Here is a 15,651-nt window from a genome sequence, read left to right on the forward strand (position 1 = left end):
TACTTTTATTATCCCGAGGGAAATTTGGCAAATCGCTCAACATTAAACATTTAGACAGAACAGGTCACGAATAAGAATAACAAAACAAATCAAATTGCCTAAGATAAGAGTAGAATAAAATAGAATAAAAATGCAATAAAATATACAGTAATGCTTTTTAAATAAAAAATAAATCTAATTTCAAAGATACATTGAAATTGTGATGATGAAACGCTCTACTTGATAGCCGACTTATTGACATTTAAACTACAAACAACTACATCTTCATATGTCATGCTTTGCTGATCTTGCTGCCTGTCCAAACCCAGTAGATCCAGAACATAGATAAGATAAGATAAGATATTCCTTTATCGATCCCCTTGGGAAAATTCAGGCATCATAGCAGCATGGGGAGGGGGAGGGGGGGGGGGGGGGGTACAGGTACAGTGTTTCACCTAGGATTTTTTTCAGGGGGGGTGGTAGGCCCCCAAAACTACTAGTAAGGCGGTTGTTAGTATCGGTGCATTTCTCTACACTGAGCTGAAATGAAATGATTGCACATAAATTAGGTGAATAAATATTAACAAGGTGATTGATTGAATGAAAACTTTATTAACAGATTGCAGAATGGGTACAATACAGTACGGCTCAATACACACAATTGTTAAGGGGATGCAGACCAGAGAAAGACTTTCGTCTTATTTACACCAGGGTCCCCCCTTTTCAATTCATAGTGAATTGTAAGTAAGGGTGCAATTAGCACCGTGCAATCTATTCTTTGTGGATCTAGCCCTGAGACTTGTTACGTGCGATGCTAGTCAGTCTCGGAGTTGTCTCGGAATGGATTTGGTTTCTGCGTCTCCGTAGACCGCGCTGCACCACCGGTTTAATGTCTTAGTGAAGATTGATTTATATGAAAACCGATTTATGTATAATTTAGCTATAATTTAGCTGATTAAAGCAAACTTTAAAAAAAAATATATATACCGTACTTTTCGCACTATAAGCCGCAGCAGCTAAATTGAATGATGTGTACATATATAAGCCGCACTGGACTATAAGCCGCATGTGTTTTAATGTTTAATTACCATATGTAAGGAGTGGAGCCTGCGGCTTAATTTGACTCAACACGGGAAACCTCACCCGGCCCGGACACGGAAAGGATTGACAGATTGAGTGCTCTTTCTCGATTCTGTGAGTGGTGGTGCATGGCCGTTCTTATATTGAGCTTTAAGTTCCCACCTCTCCAGAGAATGACTCCCATTGGGACACAATACTGTCGGACAAATAACAAGAATTAACTCATTTGTATTAAGTTTAGCAAATAAGGGAACAGATAAATAACATTTCAATGCAGTAAAAAAAGCAATATTTCGATTTTCGGGTTTTGTCCACATATAAGCCGCACCGTTATATAAGCCGCAGGGTCGAAAAATGGGGGAAAAAGCCGCGGCTTATAGTCCGAAAAGTACGGTATATATATATATATATTTTTTTTAAATATATTTGTTCTGGAGGGGCGGGGCGTCCGGTTGACGGTGCAATGGTAGGGGAAACACTGAGGTTGTAAAAACAACACAAGCAGTGTAAACAAATAAGTCAATATAATTTACTATCTAACTACCGGTAACTGAAAAAATACAGTATTCACATAAGGTGCAGTATGCATAAGGTAGTGTTATAATTTACTATCTAACTAACTGAAATATACAGTATTCACATAAGGTGCAGTATGCATAAGGTAGTGTTATAATTTACTATCTAACTAACTGAAATATACAGTATTCACAGTATCACAGTATTCACATAAGGTGCAGTATGCATAAGGTAGTGTTATTGTCCTCCTTGGGTTCCTATTAGTTCTAGTTGGATGTCTGGCAGCAGTCCCTGCCCACTGTTGTGGAGCCTGATGGCCGCTGGTATGAAGGACTGGCCGAGGCGGTTAGTTGAGTGTCGGGGGGGGGGGGGGGGGGGGATCGTGGCCTTCCTGGTCGTGGAGAAGTTTGTGCGCCTGTTGAAGGGTGGAGGCCATTCACATTCACATGGTAGGTGTCTGCTGGGAACACAAGTCATTCACATGGTAGGTCTCTGGGAACACAAGTCATTCACATGGTAGGTCTCTGGGAACACAAGTCATTCACATGGTAGGTCTCTCTGGGAACACAAGTCATTCACATGGTAGGTATCTGGGAACACAAGTCATTCACATGGTAGGTCTCTGGGAACACAAGTCATTCACATGGTAGGTCTCTCTGGGAACACAAGTCATTCACATGGTAGGTCTCTGGGAACACAAGTCATTCACATGGTAGGTATCTGGGAACACAAGTCATTCACATGGTAGGTCTCTGGAAACACAAGTCATTCACATGGTAGGTCTCTCTGGGAACACAAGTCATTCACATGGTAGGTCTCTGGGAACACAAGTCATTCACATGGTAGGTCTCTCTGCTGGGAACCGATCTATTCCTCTCCTCTCTATTTTCCTCTATTCTCTCCATTCCTCTCTTTATTCCTCCTCTCCATTCCTCTCTCTATTCTCCTTTATTCCTCTCCTCTATTCCTCTCCTCTCTATTCCTCTCCTCTATTCCCCTCCATTCCTCTCCTCCATTCCTCTCCTCTATCCCTCTCCTCTATTCCTCTTCTATTCCTCTCCTCTCTATTCTCCTCCCCATTCCTCTCCTCTATTCCTCTCTTCTATTCCTCTCCTCTATTCTCATCCTCTCCATTCCTCTCCTCTATTCCTCTCTTCTATTCTCCTCCTCTCTATTCTCCTCCCCATTCTTCATCTCTATTCTCTCTATTTCTCTCCTCTATTCCTCTCCTCTCTATTCTCTCTATTCTCAGTCTCTGTTCCTCTCTATTCTCCTCCTCTCTATTATATTCCTCTCCTCTATTCCTCTCCATTCCTCTCCTCTATTCCTCTCCTCTATTCCTCTCCTCTCTATTCTCCTCCTCTCCTCTATTCCTCTCCTCTATCCCTCTCCTCCATTCTCCTGCACTCCCCCATCCAACCTCTCCTCCTCGCCCAATAGTTGCTGAATGTCACTACATCTGAGCCCATTTCAAATTATATATTTGTTATGGTTGCTCTTAGCAAAGTAGCATTAAATGATGCTTTGTGTTTGTCCTTCCATCGCCAGCCGCTCCCAAGGCAAAGGAGAGCGACGGAGAGGAAGACGAGGGGGAGGAAATGACGAAAGAGGGGAAGGAAGGCAAAGATCAGAAGCCACCAAAGAAAGAGAAAGATGAAGAGAAAAGCCCGGCTGAGGAGATAATTTATTCATCCAACATGTTTTCAGACTGACTTTTTTTTTCTTTTTTTTTTTTTTTTTTTTTTTATTATTGCAAAACAAAAATTATTAAAAGTCAGTACTCAACACACAATGCGTAATGAAACTAACAGTCAAGGTGACTAAAATTACATGCAAGTACAGAAACAAGACAAAAAAAAAAGTCTATAATAATATTTTACCGTATACAGTGTATATCCAACGAAATTAACATTTATACAAATGCCTTATACAGGATATACCCCTAATACCTATTTTCTAAAACCCTACACACATATGCTCCAGCTCGAACCCCCCCCCTCCCGGACCCCTCCTTGGATAGTACCTCCATTATCCCTCACTCCTAACCAGACACTACCATTATAAGCTAGCTTTTATTCTCTCCACCACTTCTAACCACATTGACATTTTGGATTCGTTGAGACCCAGAATTCTTGCTGTAGATATTTCTTGATAAATCACATCGAGATATGTAAGAGACCAAACTTTCCGGCACATTTTTTCCGGTTGAAACCAGCGTGATGCGATCAGTTTTTTAGCTACTGTGATACCCGATAAAACCAATCTCTTTAGCTGTGGATTTACTGCAAACTCAAAAACATCATTCAAAAGCAATACAGAGGGGTGTACTGGTATATTCCAAGATACGAGTTTTGATAATTGCTGGGTCACATCTTTCCAGAATGCCTTAACTGGTGGACAGTCCCAATACATGTGCATAAATGTTCAGACGGACCTTTTGATCCCGTTCTCAAACAGCTGGTTAGTGAGTCAACTTAGAGACCTTCTTCTTGGTATTATTACTATACACAGTAGTAATTAATGTACATGCTGTCATCCTGAACGCAGACTTCAGTGTTTTTACACTAATGTCTAACTGAATTATAAACCCAACACTTTTAAGAACTGAAAACATAAATAAAAAAAAAGCATTAACACTGATGCACCTTGACTTCCGGTTTGACCGCGGAAGAACATGGCTGCTTAACTCGCGAGCTCCCCGACAGCAAAATGATATAGCCCCGGAAAACATTTATTAACAACACCAGGGTATATATTTAATAGGGATGAAAGAAGGGGCTATCACGAGACGTAGGGCGAACTGAAACAACTGAAAAGGATGACGGAATGGCAGAGAATGACGACGTAACGGGAGGAAAAGATGGCGACGATGACTATGAACGAGAGGCCACGCTGTTGAACATATACAAGGAGCTCAAAGACTTCAGAAAAGACAATGAACGTCAATTTCGGGAAATAAAGAATGATATGAACAGAATGAACGACAGGCTCGGTGAAACGGAGGGGAGAATCGGAGAAAATGAAAATGTGCTTGATGCGGCGACGGTTTTAATCAAGAAACTGATACAGAGGCATGCCGACATGGAGGCTAAACTGCTCGACCAAGAGGGCAGAACGAGGAGAGAGAACCTGCAGGTATATGGTATCCCAGAGGAGAAAGAGGGAAAGGACATGCATGGATTTCTAGACGGCCTGTTTTTTTTTTTAAACTTTGGCCATTCCGCTGGCTCTTTTTTGCGTTTATCGCATTTTCTCTGGTCAAGAATGACCGACAGAAACAGGTTGAATGGGGGTACAGATGGGGGGAAGACACTCTGAGAAAGATACGGCTGCAGTCCGGGAATCGAACTCGCTAAACCCCAGATCCGTGACGAGCACGGTTGTCCCCGGCGCCGAAATAGCGCTCGAGGTACGCGGTGAGCTACTGGAGCTCCCCTCTAGACGGCCTGTTTAAGGACGCACTCGGCCTGCCTCATGACATGGACCTTCGTATCGAACGAGCACACCGGGCACTGGCCCCAAGGCCTAACAACCCACAGCTGAAGCCACGGTCAATCATGTACAAAATGAAGGAAGAGATAATACGCCGAACGTGGCAGAAGAAAAACGTCTCATGTGACAACGAACGCTTCTATGTCGACCATGACTTCCCCACTGAAATACTGAAGAAGCGAGGAGAATATGCCGAGGCCAAGATAATAATGAAGGAGAAGAATCTCAAGTTCCAGACACCGTATCCAGCGAAGATGAGGGTATTCTACGAGGATGGCACCCGCCTGTACCAGAACGCAGCGGAGGCGACGGCGGATATGGCAAGACGTGGATTCAAGATCACAGTGGTGAACCCGACTACCGACCCGGATCGAGAGGAGATACTGCGGCTGTCTACCTGGCAGACAGTTGGAAGAAAACGGGGACCGGGGGACGACATAAAGGCGACGGGGACTGAAGGCCCCACACAGCAGGGCAATGGACATCACGGATACCGGGAGAAACTACAGGGATTCAGACGGGGACAGTCGGAGGCGGACAATTAAAATAACGTTCAAGAAGCGCGTGGATACAGATAAGTCACAGGGGCATCGTCATAGAATAACTAACATCACAAAGTGCCAATATGTATATGAAAAAGAAGAAGAAAAAAAAAGAAAAAAAACGTGAAATGAGAATAGAGGGCAATGAATAGGAGAGTATGCTAAAAATGTGGGAGGGGAAATATCCTGGATAGATAAAACTTTACCGTTTTGACAAGTTCAGTTGAATTGATCGCACTGTATATAGATTACAGTGTGAGCCATACGTTACATCAGGGTATACAAAATAGTAGGGGCACGGTTTTGGGCAACCTGCCTTGTGCCATATGCACTCCTCTGTTAGTCGAGGGGGACCAAGGTGCACGGGTGAGTATCGATCTCACCCTCGGTACAATTGTTCTATCTGGGGTCCTATCGAATGTAGCTTGGGTAAATGTGGGGGGGGGGAATGTATTTATGTTTTTATGTGTTCTTTTTTATTTCATTTATGTGCTATACTATTGTATATATATCTTCACAGTCTCAGGTTCTTAGATATGGAAGTATGGGAGATTGCGCCCCAGACATAGAGGTAATACGTCCTGGATTGCACAGGGGAGATACATTACGAGGAATATGGGGCTGATTAAAATAGTATCGTGGAATATAGACGGATGTCATCATCCCATTAAGAGGAAAAGGATACTGACGTTCTTGAAACAAAAAGAGACGGATATTGCACTAATTCAGGAATCGCACCTGAATGAGGAGGAGTCGGCCAAGCTTAAGAGGGATTGGGTGGGACAAATATTCTATAGTACGTTCTCCTCTAGGAAGAGGGGGGTGGCAATATTGGTGAGAAAAAACATAAGACATTAAGGTGCACAATAGTTTCTCACATGATGAAGGAAGATGGGTTATACTGGATGCTGATTTGGAGGGACAGAGGACTACCTTAGCTAATATATATGCGCCCAACGGGTCGTCCTCAGACTTTTTCCATGAAGTATGTGAGGTGATCAGGAAAATAGGGAATAGCAACGTAATCATAGGGGGGGGACTTCAACCTGGTTGGAAACACCTTAATGGACAAATCGTATCAACCCAGGACCGCTGACAACGCAGGGAGACTGGCGGTTGGTGTACTGGTAGAGGAATTGGGTCTAGTGGATATTTGGAGGGTTATGAATATGAACCCACAGGAAAGAGACTACACGTTTTACTCTCACCCGCATTCCTCATACTCTAGAATAGACTATTTCCTGATCTCTAGCGCACTGGTAGAACAAGTAGCAGATACTGGGATAGGGAACATTGTAATATCTGACCATGCTCCGGTTGATTTAGTGATCACATCCATTGAGGAAGGGCAACGATCTCGGAGATGGCGATTCAATAACCTGATGTTAAATGATGAAGGGTTGTGTGCATACATTAGAACTATATTTAAGGAATTCTGGGAACTTAATGAAGGGTCAATAGATGATAGTGGCATAATGTGGGACACATGTAAAGCTTACATGAGAGGGCGACTCATACAATACAGTGCAATACTAAAAAGGGCAGAGAAACCAAAAATGACAGCGTTAGACGAGGAAATTAAAATACTCTCGAAACAGCACAGTCAGAGACCAGACCCAGAAACGTGGAGAAACCTAAACAAATCCAAATACGAATTGAACAACATATATCAAAAGAAGGCTGAATATGCGTTATTTAGGACCAACCAAAGATATTATGAACAAGGGGAGAGAGCGGGTAAAATACTAGCGAATAGGGTTAATCAAATGCAAAGTCAAAATATTATATCCTCAATTTGTAATAAAGATGACAAGATTATTACAGACAAAAAGGAAATTAATAATGTTTTCAGGTGCTTCTACCAGGATTTATATACCCCACAGACAGCGGTGGATCAGGTAAAACTGGACGCGTTCTTCGACAAAAGTAAATTACCGTCGTTATCGAAACAACAAGTAAAATCAATGGAGGGGGGGGGTCTCGATAGAGGAAATACATGCGGCAATCAACAGCCTTAAATTGGGTAAAGCACCAGGAGATGACGGGTTTACTCCCGATTTCTACAAACAATTCAGTGATATAATCGCTCCGAGACTATTAAAAGTATATCAAGATTCATTGTTAAAAGGGGGATTGCCCACTAGCTTGAGATCGGTCACTATTACGTTACTACAGAAAAAGGGCAAAGACCCTCAATACTGTGGAAACTATAGGCCTATATCCCTGAGCAATTTGGAAGAAAAAGTATTGGCAAAGATACTAGCGAATAGAATAGAAGATGTACTACCAACTTTGGTGCATTCAGATCAAGTGGGCTTTGTGAAGGGGAGAAACTCAGCTGATAATATCCGCAGACTCCTACACATAATGTGGAAGGTTAGGAATGATACAGAACCTACAGTGGCCTTCTCATTGGACGCCGAAAAGGCCTTTGATAAGGTGGAATTTGCATTCTTATTTCACACGCTAGAGCGCTTCGGGTTCGGACCATCGTTTACTGGGTGGGTAAAATTGTTATACACAAATCCGATGGCATCAGTATTGACCAACGGGATCGTATCCTCGCCCTTTAATCTAGGGCGGGGGACGAGACAAGGTTCTCCGCTTTCTCCCCAAATGTTTGCGCTCTTCCTCGAACCACTTGCTATCGCACTAAGGACTAATCAAGACATCAAAGGGGTAATAGCGGGACAGGTAGAACATAAATAATTTTTATATGCGGACGATATCTTATTGGTATCCAGCAATCCCCAAACAGCAGCTGGGGTCATTGGAACTATTATCGAGTCCTTCTCCGAAATATCTGGATACACAATCAACTGGAGCAAGTCTTTTTTTAATTTCCATGTCAGTTGTTAATGTATTTGTATGAGTCTTTTACATGTTTTGTATGTTCTTACAAAAAAGAAAAAGGCAAATCTTGGAAGTTGCATATTGTGATGTGGAAAGATATGTTTTGAATATTGGAGAGATTTGTGCAAAAAATATCAATAAAAAAAAAAAAAAAAAAAAAAAAACGTATCATACTTTACTAGATAGTGTAGATGATACTCTCTGAAGTCTGCAGTTGTAGCTCTTGTGCGTCTCATTGGCTGATTCTCTCACTAACTATAGACATCAAGGTGTCTGCGTACCTGAATCTTGCGGCCGACTTTACCCACAACTTCACCGACGGCCTGGCCATCGGGGCGTCCTTCCTGGTGGGTCCTGCGGTAGGAACGGTCACGACGGTTTGAGATGGGGTTGCAAATTGTAAGCACGTTCCTTACTCGATCATTGGTAACGTTAACGATCAATAACCCATTAACTGGTTCTGCGCCAAAAACGAGTATACTCATTTTTATGATCGTTATTTATTCCTTTTATTCGCTATATTCGCATTTGGCTGCTTGGTGCATCATGCGCGGTGACACCAATGGCGGAAATACACGGCTCGCTCTGTAAGTACCACTCGCTTTGTAACAATGATTTAAACTGTTTATTAGCAACTCCGAGCTTCCAGACCCCACTGTAAAGCTGTGTTAAACCCATATTGTACGCTGGGTATCTTTGAAATTCATACCTGATATATTTTTTGACACACCCCCCACCCCCACGTTCACGCTTGGTTGGTATTTTCTAAAGTGGTCGCACCCCATCAGCAAGTGACTGCGGTCACAAAAGCCCCAGGCTTGCAAACCACCGTCACGAAAGGGGCCAGCTTTGTGTCAACTTAAAGAGGGCGAGAGCTGTATGTGGCTACAGAAAAAGAAGACGTCAGTCGGCACTTAAAAAATCTAAAGCATGTATTTAACAAACTCAAACATTTTCTTAACCCCTTAAGCTGAGGGCACATTTTGCATAAAACGCCTGACGATTGCATACCCAAAGTTATTTGCGATTTATTACTTGAACCACATGCATGAGTCTGGTCTCTTTTGAAAGGAAACATTCTGAACTTTCTTCCACAAGGTTTGAACACTGAAATAAAAATAAAAGTGACTCACGTTGTGTTTACTTGTTGCCAGATGCCTGTTTGAGTTCCAGCTGAGAGGTAGGAGCTGGAAAACATAACTTTTCCATAACCTGTAGTCTTATCTACAGTACAGGTCCAAACATAACAATCCCTGGGAAAAGTAGTGTTTTACAGATGTTTTTGTAATCCTTGTATCGGTAATAATTCGTCCAAAATGGCGGACTGCTCATTGATTTGGACGGCGAATGAGGAAACCTCTTCTTCTCTCTGTTTACCATAGGAATCAGCCCTCATGTAAGATACCGTTGGCTCCAGAATTTCATTGGCTACAAAGGTGGTCGGTCAATCATTTTCGCCATCAGCGGTAACCGATCCATTCAGGACCCGGCCAAACCGGACGTGGTCACTTGTCCGAATGGCTCGTCAAATGACACTCGTCAGAGGTTTCGTCTTGTAACTCGAGACAGGAAGCACGCAATAGGTTGAGTAGGGTGACGATCGAAAGGCGGCAAATTCATCTTTCCAACAATGAATTGGTTGATCTGCAAATATACAGCGCTGTAATGTAAACCCCTCAAGTCAAGAGTTTTATTTGTCACGGCATACAAGTATACAATATATATATATATACACACTTGATGGGTGTTTAGCTGGGGTGGAGGGGGTAGAAAAAATTCTTATTGGGGACTGGAACACGGATATGCTGCGTAAAGCAGCACCCGTCTTCAAGGCCTTCAGTAGATTTTCTGATCTGCACGGTTCCAGCCAGCTAATCACCCAACCCACAAGGGTATGTGATTCGACACAAACCACCATTGACCTCATTTTGACCTCTGACAAGTCAATGATCTCCAATAAAGGGGTGATAGCATGCGGGTTAAGTGATCATTATATGATTTTCTGTACCCGCAAAAAGCTAAAACAGAAGGCCGGCTGTCACAAAACAGTCACATCTAGAGACCTCAAAACTTACTCTAGAGAGGCCTTTAACCTAGAACTGGGGAGCTTGGACTGGTCAGATGAACTCAGTGGTACACAGGTTGAAGAAACATGGCTTGGATTCAAAACCAAATTCACAGCAATACTCAACAACATGGCACCCATAAGAACCACCAGGGTTAAAAATCGCGCTGAGCCATGGATGCACACTGAAATACTGGCCGCTATGAAAACCAGAGACAAAAAATGCTCTGAACTTCATAAAAGTCAGACAAAGCTTTCCAAAAGCTCAAACAGTGAACTCCAAGCCCACGTGGTTGAACTAAAAACTCAAAGAAACAGACTAAGAAATGACGTAAACACCATGATCAGAACCGCAAAAAGAAATTTCATCAACGACAAAACTGAGGAAAACAAAAACAAACCCCGCGAACTTTTGGAAATTAAACATAAACATAAACATAAAGACGGACAACACGCTCATCACAGACAAGCTGGATGTAGCCAATTACTTAAACATCTTCTTCACAAACATAGCCACAACACTGGTAAACAAACTACCCTCCCACTCAGGGCATTATGGGGTAGAACACATAGTAGCATACTACAAAAACCTAGGGGTCCACAAAGACGACTTCAAACTTGAAATGGTAACAACCGATGAGGTTCTCAAAAAATTGAGCGCCCTCCAACCTAACAAGGCCACTGGCCATGACAACATCCCCTCCAAATTCCTCAGAGACGCAGCAGCCGCCATCACCCCAGTCATCACACACATAATAAACCTCTCTATAAAACAGGGGCACGTCCCCAAGGACTTCAAAATTGCGAGAGTGACCCCTCTGCACAAAAAGGGCAGCAAATTAGACCCAGGCAACTACCGCCCTGTTTCTATTCTTACCTCCATCTCGAAAGTCATGGAGAAAATAGTCTACGAACAGGTCGAAAAGTACCTGGCGGAAAAAAATCTAATCTACGAATTCCAATCTGGCTTCAGAACGTCCCACTCCACTGACACATGCCTCCTCTATTTGAACGACCACATCAAACAAGAGGTGGATGCGGGCAAATACTGCGGCATGGTCATGCTGGACCTACAAAAGGCCTTCGACACTGTCAATCACTCCATTCTAATGGACAAGCTAAAAGCAATTGGTTTTGATAGCTTATCAGTGAGCTGGATGCAATCCTACCTGGAGGGGAGAGAACAGATGGTAGAGGTAAACGGTACTTTATCCCCCCCCTCACAGTGAGCTGTGGTGTTCCACAAGGAAGCATACTAGGACCGCTACTCTTCCTAATTTATGCAAATGACATGTCGTCAGCCTGTGACTGCAACTTGTTCCTGTTTGCGGACGACTCAGCCCTGCTGGTCTCTGACAAGAACAAGTTGCAGGTTGAAAAAACCCTCAGCTCGGAACTAGGCAAAATCTGCATATGGCTCGCTGATAACAAACTATCATTACACATGGGCAAAACAGAGTCCATTCTCTTCGGTTCAAATAACAAACTCAGCAAGACCGACGGCTTCTCAGTTACAGTGGGTGACAATATTGTCACAAGGAAAGACGAAATTACCTACCTGGGTTCCATCCTAGAGGCAAATCTTTACTGTGACAAAATGGCATCCAATGTAATAAAAAAAGTCAACCAACGAACTAGATTCTTGTACCGGATCTCCTCTCTGGTAAACAAGAATACCCTGAAGACTCTGGCAGGAGCACTCATTCAAGGATACTATGACTATGCGTGCACCTCATGGTACCAAAGCACCTCAAAGGCGCTTAAAACAAAATTACAAACATCACAAAACAAACTGGTCAGACTACTACTTGACCTGAACCCCAGAACCCACCTCACCCCTGCCCACTTTGACAACCTAGGATGGCTTAGAGTAGACGACAGAGTACAGCAACTTGCAATGGGCCTGGTCTACAAGATACACTATACGACCGGGGTGCCCATGTACATGTCAAAATACTTCCCAAAGGTCAGTGAATACCACAACCACTACACCAGAGGAAGCTCAACAAATCATGTTAAACCCAGATTCGGCTCAAACAAGGGACTAAACACGTTTAGCAATTATGCCACAACAATGTGGAACGCCCTACCCAAAGCTGTAAAGGAATGTGAATCCCTGCCCACATTCAAAACCGCTCTTAAAGAGCACCTACGGGAGGCAGCAATTCGAAACTGGCCACCGTAAATGCCCAAAACCCCCACCACCTCCTAATAGACAGTCTCCTCCCCACCGCATGTATATATTCCCTCCCCATCATATGTATATACTCTGTCAGGATCTAGGGGTAACAGTACTGTATATTTGAATACCGCTTATGTCACAAATGTATCACTACTAAATACCTATATGTCCCTATGCCATAAATGTCATGTATGTTGTGTATGTCATAAATGTCTATATGAATTGAAAATGGGGGACCCTGATGGAAACAAGACAAACGTCTTTCTCAGGTCTGCATCCCCTTAACAATTGTATGTATTGAGCCGTACTGTATTGTACCCATTCTGCAATCTGTTAAATAAAGTTTTCATTCATTCAATGAAATGCGGGTGGTCTTGCCCGCAACGATGTGCAATACAGTAGTAATAATAACATATAATAGAATCCAATAGAACAAGATTGTGCAATAAACAAGTAACATAGTAGGGCATATCGGTATATGTACATAAGTTATTTACAGAGCATGGAGGACATGCTAGGTCCTTTGGTAGTCCCTAGTTAGCAACACAGCAGTGGTGACTCGCCAGTCCTCATGATGTAGTGGCTTCTTCTCCAGACTCCTCCTCGTCATAGTTATCTGTCCATTGAAACATGCTTTGAAAAGACATCATTCTACTGACGGCTACAATGTAATAAGAGACAGACAACATTCTAACACATCATTGTTTGATAGTAGATGGAGTAAATGTTATGTGTTCGAGTAAATCCTTAACGATCAATCAATCGATCTTCGATTAATTGTTAACATCCCTAGTTTGCGAACATGTCGTTTAGAGTCGACGTTGGGATGTCCTGTCTTTGAAATTAAACTCCTGCCACTGTGTTGTTTTTAGTACGATTCTGTGGATATTGTTGGTTAACCATCTCATGACTTCTGAGATTAATATGAACACAGTTTATTTATGAATGATTCCCTATCTGCTTTATAGAGATGGTAACTGTGGCCTCTGTCCCAACACAGGAGTACGATACGGACTGGGGATGAAAAAAGCCCAGTAGCTTTACATTTTAAAAAGGCACACCACAATGTCTCATCACTAAGATACCTTGGAATAGAGAGAGTGCATCTTCCAAGACGAGGGGGAGGTATAGATAATCTCCTACTGAGGAGAGAAGTGTGGTGGATCCATTATCTTAAAACTATGGCATCAACAGGACTCAATGAGGACTTTGACATTAGACCTTATTTGTAAATTAACTCATAGAGGGAGACAGTCAATAGATAGACTTTGTTTTTTCGTTTTCGTTTTCAGTGGCTAGGACCTGGACCGGGTCCGAAGAAAGTACCTTACTGCTGCCTATCTTTAAATTATGTCTAATACTGTGTTTAATATATATATATATATATATATATATATATATATATATATATATATATATATATATATATATATATATATATATATATATATATATATATATATTGTTGTGAAGGGCCAGATTAAACCGAATATATATATTTATTTATATATATATATTTAATTGTATTTGTATATTCTCTAATATTCCCTGATATCCCTTGTATATTCCTTGTACAATATGCATTGAATATCCATTCTAGCCTACTGAACATCCCATAATAGTCTCCATTCTACTATTGGTCGAGACCTTGGTGCCAGGCTGCCATACCCCTCAGACCCAGTTCAAACGTACCGCTCCACATGTACGAACAAGTCCTAGTTCCGCGTAGGAATCTGGCTACCGCACCACTAATGGGACTATTTGTTCATAGTGCGTATATATACTGCGCTACTAAAGTAGGACTTTCTTTTCAGTCCAGTTTCTTACCCTCCAATAGAGTCACAGACGTAAAGCCTCCCCGCGACGCCACGTGTGGGAGTAAGGCCAAGTTCGCCTACCATCGGTATTGAGACATCGTGTATATTAATATTTGAATAGTCATATTTGGCACTATATCGTCGAGTTGGACGTAGTCTATTAAGCTAATAATAGTCTGTTAATATATAGTGCTTCGTGCGGTGAGAATACTACCGTAGTCAGTACCCCATCGTTTCGGGCAGAGAATTGGCTGCTTACCCAGGGTGGTTGACCCCATGTGAAGCTGCACCCGAGGAGCCCCAGAGCCGACGAGCGAGTGGACCTGTATACCGGATTATTCTACCGACGACAGCCCGCCTTCCCAGGCACGGATTATGCTTTGTATACTTTGATTATTCCATGGATAAAGACCCCCGACACTGCCGTGTGTTGGAACCCCCCCCCCTGGAGAGGACGCAAGGTGAGGAGACGCTCTGCAAGACGAGGTCGCTTCACGTCTCTCCCCCGTGGACCGGAGAGAGCCGGCCCACAAAGAGTCCACCTGCTTTCATCTGTGGTCCAAGGATCGCCGGCGCATTGAACGGCACTACAGTGGGTTCACCTGGGATACCCTTGGCCGGACGAGGCAGCCGGATTCTACCCCCCCCCCCCTCCTACTCCTGTCGGCTTACAAGCGACCGGATTAACCCCCCCTTAGTGTGTCCAGTATATAATCATTAAAGTATCATTGCTGTTATTCCTTAACTATTCCAGGTCGTATATTTACCACCTGCGCCAGCAGAGATTGGACATTCTCTATTGATATACCGACGAATACTCTTTGCCATAAAAGTGCATACTATTTCAATTCATAAATGTAATTAAGTGATTAAGTGCTTGCTCTACACACCATTGCTGTGTAGTAATAAACGCATACTTCGACTTCGTACATTTGTGTTGGATCCGTTTCATCTACGTGAGAGTGTTTATGATAATATATTTATGCCGTGTACTGGGTGGCCGAATATTAAGTACAAAGGTAGTGGTAGTAAGTATCATATCTAGTAATACAGTCAGGGAATTGTACCCCTCAGTTACAATTGGTCCTTCGAGCCGGAGGGTAATCAGTGTAATATTAATATAGT

This window comes from Notolepis coatsorum (assembly GCF_963971535.1).
Source record: "Notolepis coatsorum genome assembly, contig: SUPER_15_unloc_3, whole genome shotgun sequence".
Classification (NCBI taxonomy): Eukaryota; Metazoa; Chordata; class Actinopteri; order Aulopiformes; family Paralepididae; genus Notolepis; species Notolepis coatsorum.